Here is a 15,676-nt window from a genome sequence, read left to right on the forward strand (position 1 = left end):
TTGAAGAATCATATTTTCATGAATGAGTTTTTGTTGTTAGGGTGAATGTTTTGTAGAATTTACGTAGAATTTGATAATCAAAACTCGACATTTGATACCAATTTTCATCATTAAGAGACTACCTTTAACAATCTTTGATGATTCGAGGGTTTTGCCACCCTATATTTGATACCAGCCTTAGGAGTGAAAGTAAAGTCATTTTAAACTCAAAATATATTGTTAATGATGGAGATAGTTACTACCGGTCACAATCTTAGAATACGATAAGCGTCATTTAGGTAGGTGTTTTCCCCCCATATTTTTTGTATTCAATATCCTATTTAAAACGGAATGCAAATACATTTCTAAACTCGAGATCTTTAATTGATGGCGGGATAATTACAAACCATCATGATTACATGTTTTTTCTTATTCTATATTCGGTATCCGCTTTAAAGAAAGCCCATTTTTTAAATTTTAGAGTTCAAGTTTAAAATTATCATAGTGTTACACACCAATGATTAGAAGAATAAACTTACAATATTACAACGAAAAAAATATGGGGTGAAGTTATTATAAATAAAAAGTAGGACAAAGTGAAAAATAAGATTATTAAATGATTAGAACAAACCAAGATAACGACACGATCATACCAACTCACTGGTTATGTAAAGAGAGACTTTTTGTCGTTACACGATAACAAATTTGACAACACAATAACATTCACATAACAAGAAATTTGTAGATTAAAATATCAAATTTTAGCAAAATCTATGGATGCATTACCAGAAGGCCTCTTACGGTAGAAATGATCCCAATAATCAGAATGCAAGACATGTTTGTACACTAGTTTTTCTCCATCTTTCAACATTTGTGAAAATGGACCAATGACACTATCAAGGCTAGAATTCATAAATAGCAGTATGGATATTCGAGGCCTACTCGAATCAACTGCTACACAATGCTCGATACTCTTGTATCGATCATTGATCATGATCTGCAACAAGTCACATATGGTAATCGTTAAAGCGTCTTTGATTGAATTTACGTGGATCCAATTATCACATTTAGTCCATCGGACATATAGGCCTCATGTGTCGTCTTGGAAGAATAGAGTGATGCTGGACACGTCGCAGTGTCGGCGAGCCCCTATGGGGATACTTGGATTTGGGCATGGTGGATAGTAGTTTATGTTTATATTCATAGTATTCATCAAGAGAGGTTCTAAAGATTCATCAATTTCATTGACATTGAGACCATTCAATAGCACCTCTAATAACTTTTTAGCAAGTTATTAACTTGTGAGTAAATAGGAAAAAGCTTTAAAAAGTCATAAAAGTAGTACTAAAATCTATTAGAAGAAGAAAAAATTCATATCAAGTGCATTTCCATATCAATTACTAAATCTTCATCATATTTATGTTCTGTGTTTGCTAGAAAATTGACACATTAATTTACCTCTCTCCAAACGTGTTAGATAGTGTCAAATGTGATATTATTAAATTTCAACTATGCCAAATACTCAAAATTCAAAAAAATGTGAAACTATACACTATCTACAACATATCAACACAGTTTTCTAATGAGTTGAGATAGTAAATAAATGGGGCAATGATTTGGAAAAACTTGGATGGATTTGACGAATCATATTGTCATGAATGAGTTTTTGTTGTTAGGGTGATTGTTTTATAGAATTTACGTAGTATTTGATAATCAAAACTCGATATTTGATACCAATATTCGTCATTGAGAGACTACCTTTGACAATCTTTGATGATTGGGGGGTTTTGTCACCCTATATTTGATACTAGTCCTAGGAGTGAAAGTAAATTTATTCTAAACTCAAAATCTATTGTTAATGATGGAGATAGTTACTATCGGTCACGATCTTAGAATATGATAAGCGTCATTTAGGTAAGTATTTTTTCCCCTTATATTTTGTATTCAGTATCCTATTCAAAATTGAATGCAAATACATTTCTAAACTCGAGATCTTTAATTGATGGTGAAGATAATTACAAACCATCATGAGTCCATCTTTTTTCTTATTCTATATTCGGTATCCTCTTTAAGGAAAGCCTATTTTTCAAATTTTAGAGTTCAAGTATAAAATTATCACAGCGTTACACACCAACGATTAGAAGAATAAACTTACAATATTACAAAGAAAAATAAATGGGGTGAAGTTCTTATAAACAAAAAGTAGGATAAAGTGTAAAATAAGATTATTAAATTATTAGAACAAAACAAGATAACGACACAATCGTACCAACTCCCTGGTTATGTAAAGAAAGACTTTTTGTCGTTACATGATAACAAATTTGACAATACAATAACATCTAAACAAGAAATTAGTAGATTAAAATATCAAATTTTAGCAAAATCTAAGGATGCATTACCAGAAGGCCACTTACGGTAAAAATAATCCTAATAATTAGAATGCAAGTTATGTTTGTACACTGTTTTTCTCCATCTTTTAGCATATGTGAAAATGGGACAATGACACTATCAAGGCGAGCATTCATAAATAGCGGTATGGATATTCGAGCCCTGCTCAAATCAACTACTACACAATGCTCGATACTCTTGTATCGATCATTGCCCATGATTTGCAAAAAATCACCTATTTTAACCGTTAAGGCGCCTTTGATTGAATTTACGTGGATCCAATTAACGCCTTTACTCCCTCGGACATATAGGCCTCCAGTGTCGTCTTGGAAAAGCAAAGTGATGCACGACACGTCGCAGTGTTGGCGATCCCCTATGGTTATACTTGGATTTGGGCATGGTGGATAGTAGTTTATGTTGAAATTCATAGTTCCCATCAAGAGAGGTTCTAAAGATTCATCAATTTCATTGATATTGAGACCCTTCAATAGCACCTCTAACAACTTTTTAGCAAGTGGTTTATGTAACGACCCTCAAAATGAAGTAGGATAAAGTAGAGCCTCACATGGGTTTTATGCATTAATAACTTGTTAAAATAATGAATAATAGCCTTTTTAGTCAGTTTTAAACAGTTTGGAAGTCAAACGTCAAGGGACGACCAAGATGTTCGGAAACTAGTCTTTTACGTGTTGGTGTATTCTAGTATGTTGTTCATGTTTTTATGTGTTGTTTGGAGTCTAAAATCAGTGGAGGTGACCCTAGTGTCTTAATAAATATTTTTAGGGTCAAAACGTTCGGGCACGATTCCTCGGGACCACCCTAAGGGTCCCCGAGAAGGACCCCAACCCTTGGCCAAACAAGCTGCCAAGGCAGCTTGAAGTTTCTCATGGAGGGAGAATGTCCGCGTCGCGGACTAACTCCACCAAGGGCCAAAAGTTTGGCCCACGTCGCGGACATGTTCCGCTCTACTGTCACGAAATTTAATTTCCAGAAACTTGTGGGAACACCTCCACGTCGCGAACTTGTTTCCCGACGAAATCTGCGAAAATAAAACTCAAGTTTGACTTGTTTAAAAGGTCCAACTAAGTGAGGGGTACTTTGGGTACTTTGGGGAATTATTATAAACGGTTATTCTACCTATTTTAGGGTATTTTAAGTTGGTTAAAACCCCCAAAACCTAGAATTAGACCCCATTCTTCTTCAAATTGACCCTTCCCTCTCAAAATAGATTCTCTCAAAAACTCCATTGAAGACCTTGATGAAGCTCAAGCTAGAAGATGGCTTTTCAACTGATTTCTTTTTCAATTTCATGGGTCTTCAATAATTAAGGTATGGTAACTTTTGATTCTTGAACAACCTCTCATTCAAGGAGTTCCATCAAAGATTTTCAAAAGTGATTCAAAGACCAAAATTCCCAATTTTCAATCTAAACATGGGTCCCTTGTCAAACGAATTTTAAATCATTCTATTGATGAATTAATGTGGAATTAATGTTTTTAAGATAATTTTCAAAGGAATTCTTGAAGAACCCATGATTCCCAAATTCTTAAATATTGGCCTATGATGTGGGTCTTTGTGAATATTATCTCTATTGGTGAAATTATGTTTAGATTAGATTGTATTGATGTTTCCTATGATTATCTATACTTATTCATGTTCAATTGTTGGTATATTGATGAGTTGAGAATTATGGCCTTATGTGCAAAGTTATGGGTTGATCCCTTTGTTTATAGAATTGTACTTAGATTATGTATATGTTATTGAATTACATTGTTGATTCCTATTGCTATCTATGTCAATTCGTTATGAATTGTTGAGGATTGATCCATGGTGATCATGACTTGGAGAATTGGTAAGTTGACCTAACTTCTAGTCTATAGTATGAAAATTGATGTTGTGTGGTTTGGTCCACTTATGGTGGTGGTGTTTACTTCATGTCTATCTATGCATGTTGATGATCATGGCCTTGAAGGCAATAGATGTGAAGTGAATTGACGATTATGATGCATATGTTTATGAAGTTGTGCTCTGAAGGTTATGTATGAAATCCTCAATGCTAGCATGATGTTTAAAGTGTGTTGATGATGAGGAGTATAATATGAATGATAATGTTATGGATAAGGTGTGGTTTACATGATTGATTATGTTAAGTACTATTGTGGAATGACCCCTACCTATATGACCCCTATATGAATGTTTGATCATATACATGTTAGGAGTACCTATTCAATGTTGAATGTGTCCTTGTCTTATATGATGAAGTGTGGATGTGTGTTCTAGAATCCCTAAAGGCTTTATATGTGAATTGCTCATGATTTGGGGACATTGTGAATGTGTTGTGATCCCTTGAAGGGAAGTGCACTCAATATCAATGTTGTTGCTATTATGGCACTATGAGGACCAATATGCACACACACACTCTACAAGTATAGGTATGAATATGATGTGTTATGGTGTCTATTGAAAAGTTAACTCTTATATGCACCCTTACATCTTATTATGCATGCAAAGTGTATGATTAGCAAGGTATGAATATGTGTTATATAAAGGTGTTTATGAGAAAGGCTTTCTCACATATGTACACACACATGAATGAATAAATAAGGTTTATGATAATCTAGTGAAAGTGAGTCTCTTGAAAAATTTCCTCAATTGTAGTCTAAACTAGACTATGGTATGAATATGGTATGAGTGTGTGAAAGGTCATTCTCACATAATGTAGGTTTTATGATGAAAGGTCATTCTCATTTTAGAAACCTTTGAGCTATATGATATGAGGGGTTAAGTCCCTAAAGCCTATTTTATGAACTAATGTTAAATAAAGGCTTAAAGATGTTTAAAAAGGGAGTTGGAGCTTAGCACCGAGTGAAATGAAAAATGAGAGTGGGGCTTCACGTTTAGCAAGTTCGACTTCCCACAAGAGAACCTTTACGTTTAGCAAGTCAGGGTTCCCAACATAGATGTTGTCTAATGAGATGGAAACCTCCACGCCTAGTAAGTCAAGGTTTCTAGTAGAAATATCATCGTTCCATAACTGCGTGCCCCCATAGGTCTTAGCTTAGTGGATCCACTAGATAGCTATTATGTATGTAGGTCCTACCTTGGCAAGTAGTACCCTCTCTTTTCGGTGTGGGAGTAGAACACCGGATTCCATGTAGCTCACATGGTCTATGTCGGTTATGGCAATGTCTCCCGAAAGTTAAGAAATGAACTAAGATAAGAATATGAACTCTAGTCATGATTTATTGAAGAGTTACTTAGTGTAGGTAGGACTATGGACCCTACTTATGCATTGCACAAGCGGACTCTAAGAGAGGTTATGATTATGCTCTTTATGTAATGAAGACTATGGTCTATGTATGTTAATATGGAAGCATGTTAAGGTTGACTTTACTTATGTCAAGACATGAAGTATGATTATGCATGTTAATTACACTTATGACTTCTTAATGGGCTTGCTTAGTATATGTGGGGTATGGGACTCCATGTGTACATTGCACAAGTGATCATGTGAAAGGATTGTGAGGGTGGTTTACCTAGGATATGAACTAAATGGGTTATGACTAATGATGTAGTAAAGGAATGAGTCCTTAGATGATGTTATGAAGTATGTTGGTATTATGTCTAATGTTAAATGAAGATGTTGTGACTTGTTGAATATGATGTGCCTAGTCTATGGTGGCTTCTTAGGAACACTTGGTGTGAGTAGTATTATGGGATGCTACTTGCACATTGCACTAGTGTGACTTAGGAGTTGTCTTAGGTGATGGTTCCTATGTGAATACTATGTCTTATGGTGTGCTTATGACTCTATGAATATATTTGGTTGGATTGATGAAGGCTATATGTAAGTTCACCCTTGGTAACCTTAAGGTGATACATTGCACCAACTATTCCCTAAGGGTTGCTTGAGGGAAGGAGTTAAGATAAAGGGGAAGGTAATGTATTGTATGCATTGAATGTGCCTAAAATGTTATAAGTGGCTCTATGTGCTATTATGATGGTTTTTGTGTGTATGATTATGTATGTGGTTTATATTGTGCCTATTGTACTAAATGTTCTTGAAGTTTCTCTAAAAAGGCATGATGCGTGGTTTCCAACTAAATGTCCTTTTAAAAGTATGTTTTTGCATGGTTATCATACTTAGTGCATTCTTGTACTAACACCATTCTTCTTCATCTTTTTACACCAAGTAGGTGGTGGCGGCTAAAGGGCCTTTCCTAGAAGTGATGAGCTTGTCTTACTATTCCCAAGTCCGGGTGTGTCCTTAAAGATTCAAGGACCTTTATGTTAAAGAGTTTCCTTAAGTTCAATGTACTAGATAGTAGTTTATTTTGTATTGTAAAGGTTGTGTCCCTCTTGTGTTGTAGTCGTGTTTTAACATAGCTACCTTGAGACGTAGTACTCCGATTTTTATTAAAGTTTTAAATGAGGTGACTTTTTAAGTCTTGTGTTATATTATGAAAATGTTTTAAATTTTCTGCTAATTTTCTATGATAAATGCTATGACGAATTCTAAGGGCTTGTATAAGATCTCCGAGAGGTCGAATACACCGATAACGACTAGGGGGTGCTCTCGGGTCGTTACAAACTTGGTATCTGAGCATAATGTTATGTAAATGGTCTTAGGATTCAACGTCTCATGAGCCACGTCTAGTAGAGTCTTGTTCATCGGTGTGAGTCGCGACACATCTATGAGCGAGAGGCTATAGGACGATAGAAGTTTCACTTTCTTCATTACTCTTGTGTCGTGTCGTAGAGCTTAACACCATATGATCTCTCTCTCTCTCTCTCTTATTTTCCCTTGTCTGGTGGTCTTCTAGATGTGATTACTTGGAAGGGGTAATGTTGCAAGGATCAAGGGAAGAAAAGGTGAGTTTTAATGCTTATTATTATGTGGTGACTATATGAGTATATATGAAGGTAGATTTGGAAATCGTATTGTGATGCCAATCATGGCTATGTGTGACCTATAAGGTTGGGAGCATTACATTGAAAATGCTGTATGGTGGTATAGTTCTCATATGATAAGAGTCGTTATGGTAAGAATGAAATCCTTTTTAGGATGATGAGTAGCTTTATGGTGATGGGTAATGATAGTAGAAAGTCATGGTGTAGATTTGAGGAGTTTTGAAGGAATGTGGTAACTAGTGTGAGTTGAAAGTTGCTTTTCTCTTATGAGTGATGCTTCATGGTTGTCCTTGTGTGAATCAAAGTTATTGTGTAGGCTTGCCCTAAGAGTAGAAAAAAGGGCTTTGTTCCATGAGTTGGGATAGTATTTTGCTCTAAGGTTAACTTAGAGAGTTGCATGTACCCCTTAGTTCATAGGAAGGATAAGAGAATAGATGTTGACCAACTCTAAAGAGGATAGTTGTCTTGTAAGGTTGATCTTAAGTATGGTCATTCAAAGAGGGTGTTTATATAATACCTAGGCATGGTTGAGCGGAAAGTTACACCAAAGGTAATGATTAAAGGAGGTTGCATAACTTGATCCCAAGCAGGGGGACATTGTGCTTAATTGGTAAGTGATAGTTCTCTTAGTTACTTTAATGTGCTCTTAGATGGGTTTACCCTAAGTGGGGATGATGAGTGAGTAGTAATCTTGTTGATATCCTTATATTTTCCTTCTATTCTTATTCAAGCTTGAGACCAAAGAGTTCCCAGTAGCTTGTTCATGTTTTGGAGTCTTGCATATGACTATGAGTTGCATGATCTCCGTATGTTATGCATGTCCTAGAAGACACTATGTTATGCATGTTTTGAAGGATTCTTATTACATAAAAATGGAATTTCAGTAATAAAATTCATGTTTCTCATGTCAATATGCATCTTTATATAGTGAATGCACTCTTGACTTCATGAGGAAGAGAGTATGAGCATGCTTAGGTTAGGAGTTGAGAATTTCTCCTTAAATGAATTGACCTTTGTGTAATGCTTGCTTATGAGTTTGTGATGCCATGTGTGTATGTTGTGACTAGGAGGAGGTAGTCCCTCCTTGAACATAACTAAACATGGTAATGCCATGCATGATCTTGATATTATGATGATTAAATGATAAGACTAGTAGATGATATATAATCCTCATGTTAGGGTGCAACTAGTATGAATTGCTTAATTGCCTCATGAGTGGAAATGTTGATCATGTCTATGTGTGCATTTGAAAGTCATTGCATATTGGACCCTATGATGATATAAAATGGGTAAATATCATGTCATGATTAGGAGAAGGTAGTTCCTCCTATGAACATGAGAAAGGCCTATGTGGTTGATGCATTATGAGTCGGTGAATAAAGTTTCTACTTGCTTGTGTTGCATGAGTTTATTTGAAGAGCATGCTGAAATAATTTATTATGATAAAGTTGCATAATGTGCTTTAATGAGATAGTTGCATGTTGTGTATCTTTGGTGTTTGAAATGAGAATGATGATTTGGAGAAGGAAGTTCCTCCAATGAAATGGGAAATAATAAAGTTGATGCATTAGGAGTTGGTAGATGTGTTGCTACTTTCTTGAATTGCAAAAAGTTGTTTTGAGCCTTTTATGTGGAGTTGATGTTCCTCCTTAATGTGTGCTCTTATGTTGATGTTGTATGTTGTGTATTGTGAGTTGCTAGTTGGGTCATTGAGTCCTCGAAAGTGTTTTAAGTGTCATTCGAGGACTAATGTTCCTAAGTGGGAGATCGTAACGACCCTCAAAATAAAGTAGGATAAAGTAGAGCATCACATGGGTTTTATGCATTATTAACTTGTTAAAATAACGAAGAACATCCTTTTTAGTAAGTTTTAAAGAGTTTGGAAGTCAAACGTCAAGGGACGACCAAGACATTCGGAAACTAGTCTTTTACGTACCAGTGTTCCAGTATGTTGTTCATGTTTTTATGTGTTGTTTGGAGTCTAAAATCAGTGGAGGTGACCCTAGTGTCTTAATAAGTATTTTTAGGGTCAAAACGTTCGGGTACGACTCCCCGGTACCACCCTAAGGGTCCCCGAGGAGGACCCCAACCCTTGGCCAAACAAGCTGCCAAGGCAGCTTCAAGTTGCTCATGGAGGGAGCATGTCCACGTCGCGGACTAGCTGTACCAAGGGCCAAAAGTTTGGTTCGCGTCGTGGACATGTCGCGGACTCTACTTTCTCGAAATTTAATTTACAGAAACTTGTGGGAACACCTCCGCGTCGCGAACTAGTTTTTCGACGAAATCTGCAAAAATAAAACTCAAGTTTGACTTGTTTAAAATGTCCACGTAAGTGAGGAGTACTTTGGGTACTTTGGGGAATTATTATAAACGGTTATTCTACCTATTTTAGGATATTTTAAGATGGTTAATACCCCAAAATCTAGAATTAGACCCCATTCTTCTTCAAATTGACCCTTCCCTCTCAAAATGGATTCTCTCAAAAACTCCATTGAAGACCTTGATAAAGCTCAAGCTAGAAGATGGATTTTCAACTGATTTCTTTTTCAATTTAACGAGTCTTCAATAATTAAGGTATGGTAATTGTTGATTCTTGAATAACCTCTCATTCAAGGAGTTCTATCAAAGATTTTCAAAAGTGATTCAAAGACCAAAATTCCCAATTTTCAATCTAAACATGGGTCCCTTGTCAAACAATTTTCTAAATTATGATATTGATGAATTAATGTGGAATTAATGTTTTTAAGACAATTTTCAAAGGAATTCTAGAAGAACCCATGATCCCCAAATTCTTGAAAATTGACCTATGATGTGGGTCTTTGAGAATATGATCTCGATTGGTAAAATGATGTTTAGATTAGATTGTATTGATGTTTCCTATGATTATCTATACTTATTCATGTTCAATTGTTGGTATATTGATGAGTTGAGAATTATGGCCTTATGTGCAAAGTTATAGGTTGATCCCTTTGTTTATAGAATTGTACTTAGATTATATATATGTTATTAAATTACATTGTTGATTCCTATTGCTATCTATGTCAATTGATTATGAATTGTTAAGGATTGATCCATGGTGATCATGGCTTGGAGAATTGGTAAGTTGACCTAACTTCTAGTCTATAGTATGAAAATTGATGTTGTGTGGTTTGGTCCACTTATGGTGGCGGTGTTTACTTCTTGTCTATCTATGCATGTTGAAGATCATGGCCATGAAGGCAATAGATGCGATGTGAATTGATGATTATGATGCATATGTTTATGAAATTATGCTATGAAGGTTATGTTGAAATCCTCAATGCTAGCATGATGTTTAAAGTGTGTTGATGATGAGGAGTATAATTTGAATGATAATGTTAGGGATAAGGTGTGGTCTATATGATTGATTTTGTTAAGTACTATTGTGGAATGACCCCTACCTATATGACCCCTATATGAATGTTTGATCATATACATGTTAGGAGTACCTATTCAATGTTGAATGTGTCCTTGTCTCCTATGATGAAGTGTGGGTGTGTGGTCTAGAATCCCTAAAGGCTTTATATGTGAATTGCTCATGATTTGGGGACATTGTGATGTGTTGTGATCCCTTGAAGGGAAGTGCACTCAATATCAATTTTGTTGGTATTATTGCACTATAAGGACCAATATGCACACACACTCTACATGTATAGCTATGAATATGATGTGTTATGGTGTCTATTGAAAGGTTAACTCTTATATGCACCCTTACATCTTATTATGCATGTAAAGTGTATGATTAACAAGGTATGAATATGTGTTGTATAAAGGTGTTTATGTGAAAGGCTTTCTCACATATGTACACACATGAAAGAATGAATAAGGTTTATGATAATCTAGTGAAAGTGAGTCTCGTGAAAGGTTTCCTCAATTCTACTATAAACTAGACTATGTTAAGAATATGGTATGACTATGTGAAAGGTCATTCTCATCTTAGAAACCTTTGAGCTATATGATATGAGGGGTTAAGTCCCTAAAGCCTATTTTATGAAGTAATGTTAAATAAAGGCTTAAAGATGTTTAAAAAGGGAGTTGGAGCTTAGCACCGAGTGAAATGAAAAATGAGAGTGGGGGCTTCACGTTTAGCAAGTTCGACTTCCCACAAGAGAACCTTCACATTTAGCAAGTTGGGGTTCCCAACATAGATGTTGTCTCATGAGATGGAAACCTCCACACCTAGTAAGTCAAGGTTTCTAGTAGCAATAGTCTTGTTTCATTACTACGTGCCCCATAGGTCTTAGCTTAGTGGATCCACTAGATAGCTATTATGTATGTAGGTCCTACATTGGCAAGTAGTACCCTCTCTTTTCGGTGTGGGAGTAGAACACCGGATTCCATGTAGCTCACATGGTCTATGTTGGTTATGGCAATGTCTCCCGAAAGTTAAGAAATGAACTAAGATAAGAATATGAACTCTAGTCTTGATTTATTGAAGAGTTACTTAGTGTAGGTAGGACCATGGACCCTACTTATGCATTGCACAACTGGACTCTAACAAAGGTTATGATTAGGCTCTTTATGTAATGAAGATTATGGTCTATGTATGTTAATATGGAAGCATGTTAAAGTTGACTTTACTTATGTCAAGACATGAAGTATGATTATGCATGTTAATTACACTTATGACTTCTTAATGGGTTTGCTTAGTATATGTGGGGGTGTGGGACTCCATGTGTACATTGCACAAGTGAGCTTGTGAAGGGGATGTGAGGGTGGTTTACATATGATATGAACTAAATGGGTTATGACTAATGATGTAGTAAAGGAATGAGTCCTTATATGATGTCATGAAGTATGTTGGTATTATGTCTAATGTTAAATGAAGATGTTGTGACTTGTTGAATATGATGTGCCTAGTCTATGGTGTCTTCTTAGGAACACTTGGTGTGAGTAGTATTATGGGATACTACTTGCATATTGCACTAGTGTGACTTAGGGGTTGTCTTAGGTGATGGATCCTATGTGAAGACTATGTCTTATGGTGTGCTTATGACTCTATGAATATATATGGTTGGATTGATGAAGGCCATATGTAAGTTCACCCTTGGTAACCTTAACGTGATACATTGCACCAACTATTCCCTAACGGTTGCTTGAGGAAAGGAGTTAAGATAAAGGGAAAGGTAATGTATTGTATGCATTGAATGTGCCTAAAATGTTATAAGTGGCTCTACGTGCTATTATGAATGGTTTCTATGTGTATGATTATGTATGTGGTTTATATTGTGCCTATTGTACTAAATGTTCTTGAAGTTTCTCTAAAAAGGCATAATGAATGGTTTCCAACTAAATGTCCTTTTAAAAGCATGTTTTTGCATGGTTATCATACTTAGTGCATTCTTGTACTAACACTATTCTTCATCTTTTTACACCAAGTGGTAGTGGTGGTGGCTAAAGGGCCTTTCCTAGAAGTGATGAGCTTGGCTTACTATTCCCAAGTTCGGGTGTGTCCTTAAAGATTCAAGGACCTTTATGTTAAAGAGTTTCCTTAAGTTCAATGTACTAGATAGTAGTTTATTTTGTATTGTAAGGGTTGTGTCCCTCTAGTGTTGTAGTCATGTTTTAAGATGGCTACCTTGAGACGTAGTACTCCAATTTCTTATTAAAGGTTTAAATGAGGTGACTTTTTAAGTCTTGTGTTATATTATGAAAAAGTTTTAAATCTTCCACTATTTTTCTATGATAAATGCAATGACGAATGCTAAGGGCTTGTATAAGACCTCCGAGAGGTCGAATACGCCGATAACGGCTAGGGGGTGCTCTCGGGTCATTACAGTTTAGCCCACTTTTGATACTTTAAGACTTGGTTCCTATAAACTAGTGACAAAGTCAGGAATTTCGTTAAGAGCGTACGAAATTTAATGGCAAGGTAATTTAATGTCAAAGTCAAGAATTTCACTAAGAGTGTTTTCATAGTCCTTCAAATACAACATTATTACCCCCACAAAGGTAGACATAAGATCTGTGTACATCCTATCCTCTCCGTAAAGGGCTTGGTACTAAGGTTAAGCTTAACACGGCTTTTCACCATCAAATGGATGGTCAAGCAGAGCGCACCATCCAAACCTTAGAGGATATGTTGAGGGCATCTACAATACACTTCAAAGGTAATCGGGATGACCATCTACCATTGATAGAGTTTGCCTACAATAATAGTTACCACTGAAGTATCGCCTTGGCTCCTTTTGAAGCCTTGTATGGTAGGAGATGTAGGTCTCCGGTTGGTTGGTTTAAAGTAGGTGAAATTTCTCTAATCGATCTCAAACTATTTCTTGAGGCCATTGAGAAAGTTCGACTCATTGAAGCGTGTTGGGAAAGTTGCCTATGAGTTAGACTTGCCAAATAAGTTGGCTCTGGTTCACCCGGTATTTTATGTTTCTATGCTTAAGAAGTGTATTAGTGATCTGATATCCATCATCCCCTTATAAGGGTTGGGGGTTGATGAGAGTCTTTCATATGAAGAGGTTCCGATGGAAATCTTAGACCGGCAAGTCAAAAGGTTGAGAAACAAGGAAATAGCTTCCGTAAAGGTTTTATGGAGGAACCATTTAGTTGAGGGTGCTACTTGGGAGGCCGAGGCCGATATGAAGTCCATCTATCCTCATCTTTCTCCTTCTACTCGTATCTAAGGTTCAGGTAAGTAGCTCCTCTTGAGTTTGGTAATTTGGGAGTCATGTGTAGTATGTGTTCTTCATGGACTCCTTATGATATGCATGTTCTTGAGAAAATTCATGTTTAGTATAAAATGATTTTTCAAAAATTATATGTTCCTCATGTTGTTGTGCATTTTAATATGATGATTGCATATTTGACTTCATGAGATGATTTGATGAACATGCTTTGATATGCTTTTGATGAAATGGCATATTGGCTCCATAATGTTGTGTTGAGATTGCTTTTAGTTGGAGAAGGTAGTTCCTCATATGATTATGTGAAATGATGAGTTTGTGCATAATGGGTTGTGGATGTAGCTCCAACTTCCTTGTGTTGCATTGATTATGTCTTGAAATGGAGTTGATGTTTCCTCCTTAGAATTGTGCATTATTATGATATTGCATGCATGATGGGTTGCTAGTCTTAAGTCTTAATTTCCGTATGGTGTCTAGATCGTCATTCGAGGACGAATGTTCCCAAGAGGGAGATAATGTAACACTCCAAAAACTAATGGGCTAAACTAGAGCTAAACTTGAGGGTTAACGTCAAGAGCAAGGGTTAAAAGCCAAGGAAAATGGGTGAGGATCAAGGCAAGGAGCCAAGGCTGCCAACCTAGACCAAGACACTTCCCACCAAGACCATGAGGGTCTTCACGACATGTAGTGCACACCTCGAGTCATGGTGCCACTCGTGGAGGTGGAGGCAGTAGCCCCCTTCAGGTGTCTCAAAAATCGACCCTCCACACGAGCCACTTCACAGCTCGTGAAACCTTTGACGGCTCGTGGGAGTGGTCTTGAACTTGACTTAGGGAAAAAGAATTTGAAGGGAAAGTGGCTCAGCCACAGCCTCAAGGCCACGAAAGGGACCACGGCTCGTGGTTAGCTCTACGGCTCATGGATCCCTTCGTGAAGTTGCCTTAGGCATGTGATCTTAAGGGTCCCAAGTGGTATAGCCACTACCTCAAGGACCACGAGAGGGACCAGGCCAGTGGTCTTGACCACGGCTTGTGGAGCCCCTCGTGGTAATGCCTTGGGCTTGTGAGCTTTATGCCCCAAGTTCTTAGCTACTGCCTCAAGACCACGGATAGGACCACAGCTCGTGGAGCCCATCGTGGTCCCTAGCAGCCCACTTAAATGAGGGGCATTTTTGGGACTTCACTTTTTAAGTTCTATCAAAGTGGGGTCATTTTGTATTATATTTATACAACTATATAAGTTATTTTATGTCTAAATACACCAAGACTAAGTCATTCTTCTCAAACACCCAAATCAAAATCAAAAGTTCATCTTCCTCACAATATTTCTCTCTCTAAAACTCAAAGAAGAAGAAGAGTAGAATTTGAGCTAGGGTTTTAACGAATCAATGCTTCTTCCTTAAATTCTTTGAAGAATCATCCTAAGGTATGGTAGCTTTTCATCTATGGGTAGCCTTCACCCATAAAGTCCCTTCAAAACTAGATTTCAAAGCTTACAATTTCTCCAAAAAGTTAGGGTTTCACTCTAAGTCATGGGTTCCTTTCTAAAACATTTTCAATGGCTGATTTATGAAGGATTATGATTGAATTTATGATTTATTATTGATTTATGATGAAATCTCCCCAAGAACCCATGAATTCCCCATACTACTAAATTGTGAATCTTATAATATAGGTTGATTGATTGTAGAAGCATGTGAATAGATTATGCTTATATTGATTGACTTAATTGAATCATAATATTGTCCA

At 36.5% G+C, this 15,676-nt stretch overlaps 1 pseudogene; it reads right to left on the minus strand.

The window, feature by feature from the left end:
• Positions 1-2,346: 2,346 nt before the first annotated feature.
• Positions 2,347-15,062, minus strand: LOC125837336 (bi-functional coumaroyl CoA and feruloyl CoA ortho-hydroxylase F6H2-2-1-like; annotated as a pseudogene).
• Positions 15,063-15,676: the final 614 nt, after the last annotated feature.

This window comes from Solanum verrucosum, unplaced genomic scaffold (assembly GCF_900185275.1).
Source record: "Solanum verrucosum unplaced genomic scaffold, falcon-dt-bn FXZP01000130.1, whole genome shotgun sequence".
Classification (NCBI taxonomy): Eukaryota; Viridiplantae; Streptophyta; class Magnoliopsida; order Solanales; family Solanaceae; genus Solanum; species Solanum verrucosum.